Source organism: Vulpes vulpes, chromosome 5, assembly GCF_048418805.1.
Source record: "Vulpes vulpes isolate BD-2025 chromosome 5, VulVul3, whole genome shotgun sequence".
In the NCBI taxonomy this organism is placed as follows: Eukaryota; Metazoa; Chordata; class Mammalia; order Carnivora; family Canidae; genus Vulpes; species Vulpes vulpes.
Genome location: NC_132784.1, coordinates 3,551,735 through 3,568,530, shown reverse-complemented (window position 1 = coordinate 3,568,530; position 16,796 = coordinate 3,551,735). Strand labels below are relative to the sequence as shown.

At 39.6% G+C, this 16,796-nt stretch overlaps 2 long non-coding RNA genes across 5 annotated transcripts in view; both read left to right on the top strand.

The window, feature by feature from the left end:
* Window positions 1-16,796, top strand: part of LOC112932716 (uncharacterized) — a 76,743-nt gene that overhangs the window by 45,220 nt on the left and 14,727 nt on the right. The window lies entirely within an intron of this gene.
* Window positions 10,260-12,330, top strand: LOC140598964 (uncharacterized). Its single transcript, XR_012001485.1, has 2 exons — window positions 10,260-11,276; window positions 11,671-12,330. It is a non-coding gene; the product is annotated as an uncharacterized lncRNA (long non-coding RNA).

Sequence of the window (16,796 nt, the reverse complement as noted above, 5' to 3'; positions counted from 1 at the left end):
TAAGAGTTGTTTTTATAGTCTAAATACAAGTTTCTTTTTAAATATATGACTTACAAATATTTCTCATTCTGTGGGTTGCCTTTCACTTTTTTTTTAAAATATTTTTATTTATTTATGATAGTCACACAGAGAGACAGAGAGAGAGAGAGAGAGAGGCAGAGACATAGGCAGAGGGAGAAGCAGGCTCCATGCCCTGGGAACCCGACGTGGGATTCGATCCCAGGTCTCCAGGATTGCGCCCTGGGCCAAGGGCAGGCACCAAACTGCTGCGCCACCCAGGGATCCCCACTTTTTTTTTTTTTTTGAAAGTAGTCTCTACACTTGACACAGGGCTCAAACTCACAACCCTGAGATCAAGAGCCGCCTGCTCTAGCTACTGAACCAGCCAGGTGCCCCAGCTTTTACTTTCTTGATGGTTCTCTTTGAGGCACAGAAGTGTTTAATTTTGATGAATTTTAATTTACTTTTTATTTTGTTTCATGTGCTTTCATGTCATATTTAAGAACAATTACCAAATCCAAAGTTATAAATGTTACCCCTATGCTTTCTCCTAAGATTTCAAATAGCTTTTGCTTTTACATTAGGTCTTTAATCCATTTTGAGTTAACTTTTGTATGTGGTATGAGGTAGGGGTCCAATTTCTTTAGTTTGCATGTGGATATCCAGTTGTCAGCACCATTTATGGAAAGGACTGGTTTTTGCCCCTTGAATTAGTTTGGTACCTTTGTCAATAATCAACTAACTGTAAATGTGAGACTATTTCCAGATTATCATCTATTCCATTGATTTATATGTCTATCCTTATGCCCATACCACACTGTCTTGATTTCTGTAGCTCTGTTGTAAGCTTTGAAATTTGGAAATGTGAGATATCTGACATTGTTTTTCCTTTACAGATTATTTTGGCTATTCTGAGTCCCTTGGGCTTCCACATGAGTTTTAGGATCAGCTTGTTAATTTCTTTTTTTTTTTTTAAGATTTTATTTATTTATTCATGAGAGACAGAGAGAGAGAGAGAGAGAGAGAGAGAGAGGCAAGGAGAAGCAAGCTCCTTGCAGGAAGCCTGATCTGGGATTTGATCCCAGGATCCTGGGATCATGACCTGAGCCAAAGGGAGTCACTCAACCACTGAGCCACTCGGGTCCCCCACAACTTGTTAATTTCTATGAAAAGTCCAGCTCAAACTGATAAGAATTGTGTTGAATCTGTAGATCTATGAGGAGAGTATTGCCTTCTGATCCATGAACATGGGATGTCTTTCCATTTAAGTTTTATGTAATTTCTTTCAATGATATTTTGTGGTTTTCCACATGCAAGGCTTGCACTCCTTTTGTCAAATTTATCCCAGAGTATCTTATTCCTCTTAATGCTGTTAGTAGAATTGTTTTCTTAATTTTGATTTTGTATTTTTCATTCTTAATGTATGGAAATACACCTGGTTTGTTTTTTTATTCTTGTTTGTATATTATGCTGGTATCCTGCAACCCTGATGAACTCATTTATTGGCTCTAACAATTTTTTTTTTGTGGATTCCTTAAAATTTGCTTTTTATAAGGTTATGTCATCCTTGAATTGAGAAACTTTTATTCTTCCTTTCCAATCTGAATTCCATGTATTGCCTTTTCTTGCCTAATTTCCCTGGCTAGAATCTCCATTACAATATTGAATAGAAATAGTGAAAGTAGACATCATTGTCTTGTTCCTAATCCTAGGGAAAATGCAATCGATCTTTTACTATTAACTATGATGTTAGCTGTAGGTTTGAGTTTGTTTGCTTGCTTTTAGCTGCCTTCATTAGGTTGAAGAAGTTCCCTTCTAATCCTACTTTGTTAAATGCCTTATAATGAAAGGGGTTGGATTTTGTTAAATGGTTTTTCTGTTGTCTGATCTATTGACAACTGATAAATGAACATGTGGTTGTTGTTGTCAGTCTATTGATATGATATATTACATTAATTACTTTTTTGGATGTTAAACCCATCTTGCATTCTGGGGATAAATCTCCCTTGGTCAAATCTTTTCATGTATTTCTCAATTTGGTTTCCTGGTATTTTTTTGAGGAATTTTGCATTTATAATCATAAGAGATAGTGTCTATAGTTTTCTTTTCTTGTGATGTCCTTGTCTTGTTTTATCTTTTTAAAAGATTTTATTTATTTATTCATGAGAGACACAGAGAGAGGCAGAGACATAGGCAGAGGGAGAAGCAGGTTCCCCACAGGGAGCCTGATGTGGGACTTGATCCCAGGACTCCAGGATCATGCCCTGAGCCAAAAGTAGACGCTCAACCACTGAGCCACCCAGGCATCCCCTTGTCTTGTTCTAATATCAGAATAATACTGACTTTATAGGGGCACCTGGGTGACTCAGTTAGTTAAGCATCTGACTCTTGATTTCAGCTCAGGTCATGATCTCAAGATCAAGCCCCACATTGGGCTCTGCACTGGGCATGGAGCCTGCTGAAGGTTCTCTCTCCTTCTCCCTTTTCCTCCCTCCCTCACCCTCTCTCCCTCTCTAAAAAAAAAATACATACATACATATATACTTTATAGAATTATTTGTGAAGTGTTCCTTTCTATTCTATTTTTGGAAGGGTTTGTAAAGAATTGTTATTAATTCTTCTTTACATATTTGGTGAGATTTACCAATAATACCATCTGGGCCTGGATATTCCTATGTGGATAGTTTGTTTATTTGTTTGTTTATTACAAATTCAGTTTCTTTGCTTGATTTAAGTCTATTTAGATTTTCTATTTCTTTTTGAGTCAGTTTTGGTGGTTTATATCTTTCCAAAAATTTATCCATTTCATCTGTTACCTAATTTACTACCATACAATTGTTTATAATATTCCTAGAGTCCTTTTTATTTCTTTCAGTAATAATATCCCCTATTTCATTTATGATTTTAGTTATTTGAATTTTCTCTTTTTTCTTGACCAGAATAGGTAGATTTGCCCATTTTGATGATCTTTATAAAGTACTAACTTTTGAGATACCCGGGTGGCTCAGTGGCTGAGCATCTGCCTTCGACTCAGGGCGTGATCCTGGAGTTCCGCATCAGGCTTCCCAGGAAGCCTTCTTCTCCTTCTGCCTATGTCTCTGCCTCTGCTTCTCTCTAATGTGTCTCTCATGAATAAATAAATAAAATATTTTTTAAAAAGTACTAACTTGTGACTGTATTGATTTTTCTCTATTATTTTTCTCTACTATTTTACTTTATTATTTTCTCTATCTGTTCCCTGCCTCATTTATATTCACTCTGTTCTTTATTAATCATATTCTTTTACTTGCTTTAGGTTTAGTTTGTTCTTTTTATTTTGTAAGATTTTATTTATTTATTCATGAGAGACAGAGAGAGACACACACAAGCAGAGGGAGAAGCAACCTCCATGCAGGGAGCCTGACATGGGACTTCATCCTGGGTCTCCAGGATCAGGCCCTGGGCTGAAGGTGACGCTAAACCACTGAGCCACCCGGGCTGCCCTAGTTTGTTCTTTTTCTGGATTTTAAAGTGGAATATTGGTTATTTGATCTTAGATCTTTTTTTTTTTAATATAGTTGTTTACAGCTATAAATTTCCCCCAAGCTCTGCTTTAGCTGCAACTCATAAGTTTGGTATGTTGTTGTTCTTCATACCAATTTTCAAAGTATTTTCTAATTTCACTTGTGATTTTTTTCTTAGACCCATTGGGTATTTAGAAGTGTATTGTTAATTTCTACATGTTTATGAGTTTCTCAAATTTCTTTCAATTATTGATTTGCAATTGTATATCATTGTGATGAGAGAATATACTTCATTTTATTTCTTTTTCTTATTTCAGTCTTTAAAATTTTATTTAGATTTGTTTTATGGCCTAGCATATGGTATATTATTCAGAATGTTCCATGTGCACTTGAAAAAAAATGTTTATTCTACTATTGTTGAGTGGGAAGTTCTGTAGATGTCTATTAGTTCTACTTGGTTTATAATGACATTCAGGTCTTTTATTTGTTGATTTTTTTGCATAGTTCCAACCATTATTGAGTATGGCATATGAAGTCTCCTAATTTTTACTGTCGAATTGTCTATTTCTTCTTTCAATTATTGTCTTGCTACATGTATTTTGTAGCTTTGCTGTTGGTTGAATATATGTTTATAATTGTTACATCTTACTGAAGAATTGACCCTTTTATCATTACAAAATGACCCTCCTTATCTCTAGTAATATTTTTAAAGTATATTTTGTCCAGTAGCTAACCACTCCATCTTTCTTATATTTGCAGTTTTTATCACATATCTTTTTTCCATTATTTTACTGTAAAAAAAAGGTTATTTATTTGAGAGAGAGAAAGCATGAGTGGGGGAAGAGGCAGAAGATGAGGAAGGGGGAGAGAGAGAATTTCAAGCAGACTCCACACTGAGCACAGAGCCATACATAAGGCTTGATCTCACAACCCTGAAATCATGACCTGAGCCAAAACCAAGAGTCAGACACTTAACCAAGTGAGCCACCCAGGCACCCCATCCATGCCTTTACTTTTAATCAATTTATATCTTTGGATCTAAAGCATGTTTCCTGTAGACAGTATATACTTGAATCTTGTTTGTTTGTTTTTTCTTAATCCAATCTGACAATCTCTGCCTTTTGATCGAATTGCTTAATTCATTTACACTTAATGTGATCACTGATATGATTGGAATTATATCTGCCCTTTTATTTTTTCTATATCTCTTATACATTTTTGGTCTTTTATTCCTCTGCTGCTACCTTCTTTTGTTTTAGGTAGATATTTCTGAATGTATCATTTCTATTTTATTAGTGTTTCTTTTGCTATATACTTTCCAAGTTTTTTCTCAGTGGTTACTCAGGGGACTACAATTAACATGTTAATTTATACCAATCTAGTTCAGATTAATACCAAGTTAGTTTCAATAGTATATAAAACTTCACTCCTATAAAGCTCCATTCCCTTTCCTCTGCATTGTGGTTTTATTTTCATACAAGTTACATCTTTATACATTTTGTGACCATTGACACAGATTTCTAATTAGTGCTTTATGCAGTTGTCTCTTAGGTCCAATTTTAAAAAGACATTTATACTCTCTTATTTACTTTACAGGTTTTTATTTCTTCATACGGATTCAAGTTGCTGTCTGGTGTTTCTTTATTTCAGCCTAAAGGACCCCCATTAATACTCTTGCAAGGCAGATCTCCCAGTGATGAATTCTCTCAGTGTTTGTTTATATGAGACTACCTTAATTTCTTCATCTTTGAAGAACAGCTTTGCTGGATATAGAATCTTTATTTGACAGGATTTTTTTTTTCCTTCACAACTTTGAATATATAAAGCCATAGTTTCTTGGTCTCCATTGTTTTAAATAAGAAATCAACTTTGAATCTTACTGAGAATCACTTGTACATGATGAGTCACTTCTCTCTTATTGCTTTCAAGATTTACTTTTTTGTCTTTGTCCTTTGACAGTTTGATTATTGTTTATAAATGTGGATCTCTTTGAATTAATCATACTTGAAGGTTTTTGCCCACTTGGAAGTTTATTGAGCACTCATAAATCTAAATCTATGTTAATTATCTATATATTGACATAAAATATGGAATGATTTTTTTCATCAAATTTTGGAATTTTCATCCCATATATCTTCAAGTATTTTTTCTGCCTTTTTCTCTTTCCTCTCCTGCTGAGATTCCCATTATGCACATGTTGGTATGTTTGATGGTGTCCACAGGTCTCTGAGAATCTGTTAATTTTTCTTCATTCTTTTTTCTTTCTGTTTCTCAGACTGGATAATCTCAATTGAATTATCTTCAAATTTGTTGACTTTTTCTTCCATCTGCTCAAATATGGTGTTGAGCACTTCTGGTAAAGATTTCATTTTAGTAATTGCATTTTTCAACCACAGAATTTATATATGTATATAAATATATATATAAAATATATATAGATATATATATATATACACACACAAGGCCACGTCATAATTAAAGAAAATAAGAGAATGATGATTGCACAACAAATATAGAAAATGAATAAAGAGGTGGAAATTATATATATATTTTCTTTACTATGACATATTTTTCAGTTCTTTAAACATATTTAAAATAGCTAATATAAAGTCTTTGACTATTAAGTCCAACATCTGGTCTTCCTCAGGGACAGTGTTTATTGATTGCTTTTTTCCCCCCTGTGATTAGGTCGAGCTTTCTTGTTTCTTTCCATGTCTCACAATTTTTTGTTGAAAACTGAATATTTCAAATAATATGCTGTGGCAATTCTGAAAATCAGATTGTCCCTCTCCCTAGAGTTTATTGTTTTTGCTGTTTCCTATAGTTGTTTTTGGTTTTGTTTTAGTGCCTTTTGAACTAATCCTGCATAGTAGGTATTCTTTCTCATATATGGCTACTCAAGTTTCTGTTCAGTTAATCTAGTGGTCAGTTAATGGTTAAAGAGAAATTTCCTTAAAGACTTAGAACCAATAAGTTTCCCAGCCTTTGCTGAAGGGCTCTTGTATGTGTTGGGCGTGCCTTCAATACTCAGCCAGGCAGTTTACAACTCTAAGCTTTTACTTCCTATTTGCAGAGCCTCCAGATCAGCCAGAGGTGAGAGCTTAGAGCCTTTCAAGTCTTTCTTGAGTGTGTATACACTCCTTAATATGATCATAGCCCTACACATGAGGATGGCCTTCTAGGTTCCCAAGAATATTTTAGAGCTTTTCAATATCCCATGGGCATTGCATTCCCCAGATTTTCCTCTTAAGCCTTTTGATTGGTCTATTATTTGACCCAAATGTTATCAATTGCCTGTAATTATTTTATATATATAAATAAACATATAAAATATAAACATATAAACATATAAAATATATAAATAAAAAATTTATATATATATAAATAAACATTTATTTATTTATTTATTTATTTATTTGAGAGGGAGTGCGCATATAAGTGGGGGGAAGGGCAGAGGGAGACGGAGAGAAAGAAGCCAAAGTGGACTCTCTGCTAATGCAGGGCTCAATCCCACAACCCATGAGATCATGACCTGAGCCGAAATAAAGAGTCTGGCATTTAACCCACTCAGCCACCCAGACACACCTCCTGTAATCTTTTTTTTTTTTTAATTCTCCCTAGGAAAAGGCTTTTCACACTCTGTGTGCTCAGAACACAGACAGCCTAGCAGATGAGGTCTTCCAAGGAACGATCAGCATATCAAATTGTGACAGTTTTCTGGTAATGGGGCTTTGGAAGTGCTCCAGGCCAGTTCTACTCCGTTAGGTGGCTGCCAGGCTGCTGATTTACACTGCAAATGGGAGCTGTTATTTTCAAGACCATCATGGGAGTGGGATTAGGACAGAATAAAATGCCACAAAGTTTACCATTCTTACCAAGGTTCAGGCATTTGTCTTAAATAAATGCTCTCCAAATTTCTGCAATCTTGTAGTTAATTTCCAGAGTTCTAAGAAAGCTGATTCTGACGATTTTTACCAGTTTTCTCATTGCTTTTATAGAAAGAAATGTCAGAGGTCTTTATTTCACCATTTTTACCAACATCCACTCCATATTTTACATTCAACGCCATAATATAGTCAAGAGTTTTTTTTTCCAAGTGTCTTAATTTAACAATATCAGATTTTAAATTATTTAACATGGATTGAAATCAACTCTCTAGAAAGATACACTGAGTAGTCTATTCTGGGACTTCACACCCACCAGCATACTGCTAAGAAGTATAGCGCATTATAACGTTCTAATTATGTGTTGTCTGCTGTACCAGACTATAACCTCCCTGGGTGCAGAACCAAGTAGCCTTCATTTCTGTCAATGATGTTTTCTACAATAACTTGAAATAAGGTGATTATAAATGTGGAGACAAGGGGCACCTGGGTTGCTCAGTCAGTTAAACGCCTGACTCTTGATTTTAACTCAGGTCATGATTTTAGGATTATGAAATCAATCCCCTCATAGGGCCCCATGCTCAGCATGGAGTCTGCCTGGGATTCTCTCTTTCCCTATCCCTCTTCCCCTCCTCCCACTTGCTCAGGTGTTCTCTCTCTCTTGCTCTCTCTCTCTCTCTAAAATAAATAAAATATAAAATCTTTTTTTAAAAGAGAAAACAGGGGTGCCTGGGTGGTTGACTGTCTGCCTTTGGCTCAGGTCATGATCTCAGGGTCCTGGGATCAAGCCCTGCATTTGGCTCCCTGCTCAGCGGGGAGCCTGCTTGTCCCTCTTGCTCTGTCCCTCCCCCTGCTTGTGTTCTCTTTCCCTATCTGTCAAATAAATACATAAAATCTTTTTTTAGATTAATTAATTAATTAATTAAAAAATGAAAATAAATGTGGAGCCCAAATTAATAGTCCATGTTCTTATTTATCTGAAGATCCCATCATTGGGCAGGATAGCCCAATAGCTCCTGGGGAAAATGCACGTTAACTCCAATAGACTGAGTTCAATACTTATGTCAAGCTCTGACATAAACCTTGGCCATTCCCAAACTGTATGTTCTTGGCCATGGGCTCTAAAGTGCTTCCTGGTGGGAATTATAATCTTGAAATTCTATGTTAGAAGCCTCTGATGCTACTAAAAAAGAGACGTTTCTTTCAAAATGAATAAAATTAAGTAGTATATATAATGTTATATGTTGCTATATATAATTATAATATATAATATATAATATATATACATATAATACTCAACAACATATATATGTATATATATATATATATATATATATATATATATATACACACACACAGAATTATTTTACCAGTCATTTCAAATGCATGACTAAATTACCACGATCTCTTGGCCACTGTACTGGATATCTGATATTTGGGGATACTCAGCCAGGGGTATGGTCTTCTTATCTGTTTGATGAAAGCTAGGTTGTACCTCCCACTGTGTTGCTAGAGGAAACCAAGCCCTCCCACTCCTCACTCCCTGGTAGCCAGGGAAGTTTACAGGACTCAGGCTCACCTGACTGGGTGTTTTCTGCCAGGGTCACTGAGCCAGTGAGATCATCTATTCCAGCAAAGGGGCTGAGGATCCAAGGAGGGTGGCACAATCTCCAGATGGCTTCTGGAACAAAGCTTGGGCAGTGATCAGGCCATCTTTGGTTCCTGCCCACTCTGTCTCTGCAAACCACAATGCTCTCCAAACACACCCCTGCTCTGCTTAAGCCGCCAGAATCAAGTGCATTACATTCCTGTCTTTGACCTTTGGCCATTCCCCATTTTTATTAATAGTCTTGTACATTTCCTTAACAATTAAGAACTAAGAATCAACTGGCATTGGATTTGTGATCCTGAGTCTAAGCAGTAGCAAGCATTTCAAGCCTTACAGAAGGTGGGCTCATGGCTAGTTTCTGTTTATGAACTCCAATGCACACATGCATCCTCTGGATCCCAAAATCTTTTTCTCAATCCCCAGATGACGGAGTAACCAATCCTTGCCATGTACTTATTCCTCCTGACCCTCCTCCACAGCTCAGGTCTTGAAGTCAGCCTCCTGGAGGCCTCAGAGATGCAACTACACTTGTATATACCTGACACTCACTGTGTGCTAAGGTTCTAGGACTCTGGGGGGCCTCAGAGGAACCACATTGCTCTCCTGGATACATTAAGAAGCATCTCCCTAAAGGCTGGTCATGGGATTTCCCAAAGGGGAAAAGGAGCTGATGATGGGGAAAATGAGCTCATTCATGGTCCTGCCCCCACTGCTCACTAGTGTCTAGGTCCAGGGCAGGTCAGCTCAGCCAGGACTGAGAAGGGCAGCCCAGGAGCGGAGTCCCTTGAAGCCTTGCTGGGAAATTGCAGGAGTTCCCAGGGGTTTCTCTTGTGAATGGAGGTCAGAAGGTAAAGAACAGAGGCCAAGAGAGCTCCAGTCACCAAGATCCCAGGTAAAGGGCGCTGCTTCTGCATGGTTAGCTTCTATATTTCTAAATAACAGCTTTTTCTACTTCATTCTCAGCTTTTACCTTAATACAAAGTCCAAGCCACAGCACCCCCATCCCTCCCCAAGCCATCATGCCTTCATGATTATGCAGATCACTAATGAAGACACTCACTGCCAAGAAATTGTGTAACCACTTCTCCAGCCACTACTGTGACTGATTCCAAACACACAATGAACTCTGCCAAGAAAACCAAGCACTACAGCACAAGCCTTCAGTGCTCGTGAGAGCTCTATCAGCACAGGAACAACCGTTCGGTTAGGCTACAGGGCTCGGGTGAGAAGACCTTGGGAAGATAGGGGTAGCACGGTCATAATGACACACTCCAGAAATCATATACAAAACCCAAAAATTGAAGAACAGGAAAGAACAACAAGGCACTCAAACATATTTAATGACTTAATATAATTTTCTTTATAAGTTCAATATTGAAATATTTACCTATTGTTCTGCTAAGGAGGTGGGGCTCTGGGGCCCTCAGTGGGAGGCCTGGGATGTGGCTGTCAGGGGACCCAGCTCTGCTGGGTCCAGACTCTTGACCACAGGCACTGGGGGATGATCAAGGTGTGTTGTTTTAAGCTGTTAAGTTTTGGCAATTTGTAAGGCAGCAATGGATAACTAAGACAGAGATCCTCTCTATTATGATCCTCTTGCAAACAAAAATTTATTTTTAATTCTTTCCATTGTCAAATTAATAGACAATCTTTAAGAAAATTTTAAAAGGAAAGACAAATTAAAACCACCATGTTTGTCACCACACAACTGCCATCATATTAATCATTTGATTCTATTTCTTTTTATTTTTTCTACTTAGAAGATTTTTTTTTTAAGATTTTATCTTTCATGAGAGACACAGAGAGAGAGAGAGAGAACCAGAGGCACAGGTAGAGGGAGAAGCAAGCTCCATGCAAGGAGCCCGACATGGGACTTGGACCTGGGACTCTGGGATCATGCCCTGGGCCAAAGGCAGGCACTAAACTGCTGAGCCACTCAGGGATCCCTACTTAAAAGATATTTTGCTAGTTATCAACATTCAGTATATATTACATAACACTTCGGGGTTTGTTATTAGCATTCATCTTTATTAATTTTATTCTAAATGCATGTATGAGTTATTCTGAATCTGAGAGATATTTCTCATTAATGATCTTACAGTAAATAACAAGCTTGTGGCCCCTCCTTGCTCTAGCCAGGTGACATGAGGAGAGCCAGATGGAAGGTCTCCAGTGCGCAGACAACACCCTTTGGCTGAAGGATGGAAGATGATTCATCAATAGGCCCTCTTCTCCTTTGAGGAGGGAAATACCCTTGCTCCTTAGAGACTGTATGGCAAGGTAAAGATCAGGACAAAGTAAGGATCCAGGAGTGTAAACACAGCTGATCTTTGCACCATGCAAAGTTAGGGGCACTGACTCCCAAACAGTTAATAATCACCATATAACTTTACTCCTCCAGAATTTAAACTACTAACAGCCTACTGTTGGCTGCAAGTATGTATCATATACATACTGAATTCTTACAGTATATACTAAATTATGGTAAATACTCTATATTCAGTATACAATAAACAAAGTAATCTAGAGAATAGAAAATGTTGCTAAGAAAATCATAAGTAAGAGAAAGTACATTTACAGAACTGTACTGCATTTCCCAGAAGAAAATCCACATATTAGTGGACCCACACAGTTCACACCCACGTTGTTCAAGAGCCACTGTTTACCCCTCCAGGGCAGAACACCTAGGTCAGTTGTCTCCAAGCCCAGGCCTCACTCCTGGCTGAAATGTAAACACATATATTCTGCTTAAAGAGGTAAGCCTCTCTAGAGTTGTCTCACTATCTTCACAATTGTAAATTAACTTTAACACTTGCTTTTAGCCCAGTATTATAGACTGACTGCTTGCCTACCCCCTAAATTCCTATGTTAAAGTCGTAACTCACCATGTGATGATATTTGGAGATGGGGCCTTGGGAAAGTGGTTAGAGCCAGATGAGCTTCCTTGGGTGGAGCCCGATGACGGCATTAGTGTCTGCACAAGAGACACCAGGGAGCTTATGCGCAGTCTCCATCCTGGGAGGACACAGCAGGATGGCAGTCATCTGCAAGGAGGGAGGGAGCCCTCACCAGGGACCGAATCAGGCAGCACCTGAATCTCTGGCTCCCAGCCTCCAGAACTGTGGGAAATACATTTCTGTTTAAACTGCCCAGCCTGGGATCCCTGGGTGGTGCAGCGGTTTAGCATCTGCCTTTGGTCCAGGGCACGATCCTGGAGACCCAGGATTGAGTCCCACGTCGGGCTCCCTACATGGAGCCTGCTTCTACTTCTGCCTGTGTCTCTGTCTCTCTCCCTGTGTCTCTCATGAATAAATAAAATCTTTTAATTACCCAAGCTGTGGTATTCTGTTACAGCAGTCTGAGCCCACTAAGACAACCAAATTCCAAGCTTCATCAAAATTTGTTTAGAAAGCCTGCAGAAACACAAAAATGTTTACTCTACACTCCACAACATTATAAAATAATACTACTTCTCTTACAAGCTCATACTGCTGCTGAGAAACTTGGTCTTCAAGATTTCGTATACTTTTTAGTTTTTAGGTTTTTAGACATGTAGCCTTGAGTTGCTCTTGGAGGGCACAAGACACTTGAAAAAAAAAAAAAAAGAAAAAGAAAAAAGAAAAAGAAAGAAAAAAAGAAATTACAATCACCACCAGGAACAAAAATAGCCTTGCTCTCACTGGCCCCTTATGCCCCTTCACAGCCACAGAAAGACGCTCAGGAGAGAGGCTCACAGATGGGTGTTGGAGACTGTAGGGCTCCAGGCCTTGAGCCCTGTGCTTGGACAGAGAGTGCCCAGGGTTAGAGAGCAGGGAGGTTGCCCCAGGTGGGACACGGGCATAGAATTAGAATCACTCCCACAGCACCTTGCCCAGCATGGCTCCAAAATTCTGTAGCAGAACCTTGGCATCTGCCATAGGGCCCCTTCTGTTCCCCCAATGATTCCAACAGCACCCAGAAAAGCCAACTCCCTAGTCCCTCCAGGGCCTCTGAGAGCCCACCTCCCCACTTACCCCTTAGCACCCATTCTGCAGGAAGGCCTTGGAAGCCACCTGACCATGTCTAAGAACCTGGTCCAAGGTCAAGGTGCTCTGTCTGGATTGTTTTAAGCAGAGCCAAGGAAGGGAAGAAATGCCTATGAGTTTCTGCCTCCTTATAGTTAGGTTACTTTTCTGCTCCTGACCAGACAGCTCTGCAGTTAGTTCTCTTGTTGCAGGATTAGTAAATACTTTAAATATTTTTAAAATACCAATGCCTGGGTATCACCCCAAACCAACTAGTCTCCAGGGAGTATCTCTCACACTCTGGGCAGTAATGACATGCACCTCATGACAAGTACCTTTAGCCAGACTCTATTCTCTAACCTTGCATCACAGAGATGTCAAACATTCAGCCAGCAAGTATTTATGGAACTTCTGCTGGGTGCCCAGCCCATGGGGACTTGGAGCCGTGCTGGGAGATTGGGAGAATCGCTGGCTTAAAGATGCTTCCATCTACTGATGTTCAAAGTATAGTCCAGGCAGGCTGGAAATCGCATGAGACCCTCAAAGGAGTGCATGAGGTCAAATTATTTTCATAATAATACTGGAATACGGCTTGCCTCTTTCATCCTCCTGGCATTTGCACTGGCTGTCACAAACATTGATGGGTAAAGCTGTGAGGCTTTGCACAACTCATAGAGTGGCTCTAAACCAGAGTCATTTGCTTCTCCACCACACACACTCACAAATTTTTAAAAGTGCCAATTCTCCTTAAGATTGTCCTTGATGAAGCAGTAAAACATATTATTGTATTAAATTTGAGTTGGCATAGAACACTTCCAGTGCATACCCGCATGTGATGGTTGTCCCGAGGAAATCATCTGCAGGATTGCGTGCATTGCAAGTGGATCTGGACACTTTTTTTTTTTTTTTTTGCATAGAATACAAAATTTTTACTGGAGAGAATAAAATCTCATTTTACTTGAAAGAATGACAAATAAACAATGATTATTCAGACTTGGGTATTTGACAGATATTTCTTGGAAAATGAACAAAGTGAGCCTGCCATTTCAAGGGAAACAATGGCAGTATTTGTTGCCAATGATAAATTTGAGCATTCAAGAAAAAATTAGAATTTTGTGAAACTGTAACTGCCATCCTAAGCTTGACAGCCTCTGAATATATGAAGACTTTTCTGATGAGATCAGTGGCTATGTTATCAAACTTGAATTTTTGATGTATGATGGTGAAAACTCTCAACAATGGGGAAATAGTACGTAGCTCCATGAATCTTCCCAAGGACCCATGTGTGACGGTACATTCCTGGGTAAGAAATCCATTCACAAAGCAAGTTAGAGCAATAGTTTAAGGGGAAACAGGATAAATGGTTTCAGATTCCACATGACAATTAAGAAACACCACGTGTCACATTTTGGCACAGTAACAAAGCAGCAGATCTACAACTATGTGAAAAGGCTGCAAAAGAAAATTGATCCCCTCCTCCAGGGGCATATTTTTCCCAACACTTCAACCAGGACTACCTACTGCACAGTATTGCCTATGGAGGAAGCTGGGTGAACCCAACTGTTTCACATTAAACCAGATATTAAAGAGACTTGCAAAAACTGTAAAAATTGCCACTAAATTTATTTTTGAGACATATAGCTAGTTTTCACAAAAAAAGCATCTTTTATGTTTATATGCAATGCTTCATAGTTTAATGCATAAATAAATATTTAAAACTTGCTCAGGTTCAAACAGGAAAAATACAGATTGATACAGTCCACACAAACAAAAAGCTCCTTGGGATCCCGAATCATTTTGAAGATTGGAAAGGAACCTGAGACCAAAACGTTGGAGACCTGCAGCTTTAAAGTAAACTGAAATCCATTAGGCTAGAGGTGAAGCCCGGCTGTGCCCCCGTGGACGACCTGATGCTCCACAGGCCTGTCATTCAGTCACCCCTGGGCTCCGGTGCTGGCATGGTGCCAATGGCTGCACACCCATTCCTGACTAGACACATTGAGGGTTCAAGGCCCAAGTGGGGAAATTTGTTCTAAAAAGCTTAAGTGGGGGCAGCCCAAGCAGCTCAGCAGTTTAGCGCCACCTTTGGCCCTGGGGAGTGATCCTGGAGACCCGGGATCAAGTCCCACGTCGGGCTCCCTGCATGGAGCCTGCTTCTCCCTCTGCCTGGGTCTCTGCCTCTCTCTCTCTCTCTCTCTCTCTCTCTCCCTATGTCTCTCATGAATAAATAAATAAATAAAATCTTTAAAAAAAAAAAAAAAGCTTAAGTGGAAGAATAAAGAAGCAGCTCTGAAGAGCACAAGGGGTCTAGGTAGGAAATGGAGTCTAAAGACTCCCACAGAGGTGGGTGGAAGGTTCATTCCACTGGCATGTTGCTGGAAAAGTCAAAGATGGAGAGAACTATTTGTATTAACCTGACCCCTCTTGCAATCAGGTTTTTCCTAGAAGGTCTAGGACGAGCAGTCATGTACACCTTAGTAAGACCTACAGAGGGAAACTATGGCTTCTCTTCCGTAAGACCATCTGCACTGCCTGAGTGAGACTTTTGCTGCATGGGCATATGCATGGGCATATGTCTGGAGGCCTGCAGTCTCTGAGGGGGAAGTAGGGGACACACACTTTGAAGTAGCTGAGGATACTCAGGTGTTTTTATTTTAATATGCTAAATAATATGCATAATAATTATATGCACAATATGCATAATAATAATATGCATAATTTCTAATATGCTAAATACTATAAATATGATCATTATGAGCTAAAGCTCTTTAGGATTTTTTATAACTTTTAAGAGTTGAATGAACTCCTGAGACCAAAAAGTTGGAGAACCGCTCCTCCGTGGGGGTGGCAGGCACCCCTAGGTCTCGCTTTGGTGCCATGATTACTCATCAGCTTCATATGGAGCATCTGAAGGGGAAGGACTGCGGTTCCCAGCAGTCAGTCCTCCATCTGCCCTGAAACTCTATCCTGGCCTGGCCGCCAACACATGGATGCAGGAAAGCTTGTTCGTGAGCTCCCTGCTGATCAACCCATCCCACGTGGAGGGCACAAGTGAACTGCGGCCTATTTCCAAATGAATTTAGGGCCAGGCTGCAAAAAAAGGGGAGACACCAGCTGCTCTGTGTCCCTGAGGCTATTTTTTAGATAAAGGAGCCCAGAAATACCCTTCTCCAGAGCATGGATGACTCTGCTCAAACAGCACATACCAGGAGACTCAGGCCTATGTGCTTATCGGGCATCACCCAGGAGAATACTGGGGTGGAGAGGAGACCACCAAAGGCAGGCTGGGGCATCACAGCATAAGGACCAGGTGTCTCACAGCACTGAGAGCCCAGAGAGGCCCATGAGCCTCTCGCCCGTGCACTCTGGGGACCAGACACCACCTAGGCCCTTCCTTACCTTTGAAGTGTGGGATCTTTGCCAAATATCAATGCCCAATTAGTCTGGATTCATTCCCGGCAATTTAATAATATCTGGGTTCTGGACTGAGTGTTTCTTTTTTTTTTTTTTTTTTTTTTTTTTTTTTGGACTGAGTGTTTCTATGTGTTCTTTATTTCAAGAATGGTTTGAGTGCGTGTGTCGTCCTTCCCTGTGTGGCAGGGCCAGAAGCAACCCGGTCTGCATGCAAATGTCAAGAGGGCTGAAAACCAAGCCTGGCCTCATGGTGTGCAATCAGCAGCACTGCCCGAGACAGGTTGAAGAGCGTGGACAGAAACTCAGAGATCCTTCCAGAGACCACTGAGCATACAAGCAGCAACCTAGAGAGGGCTCCTGACCTCCCAAGGGTCTGCCTTTC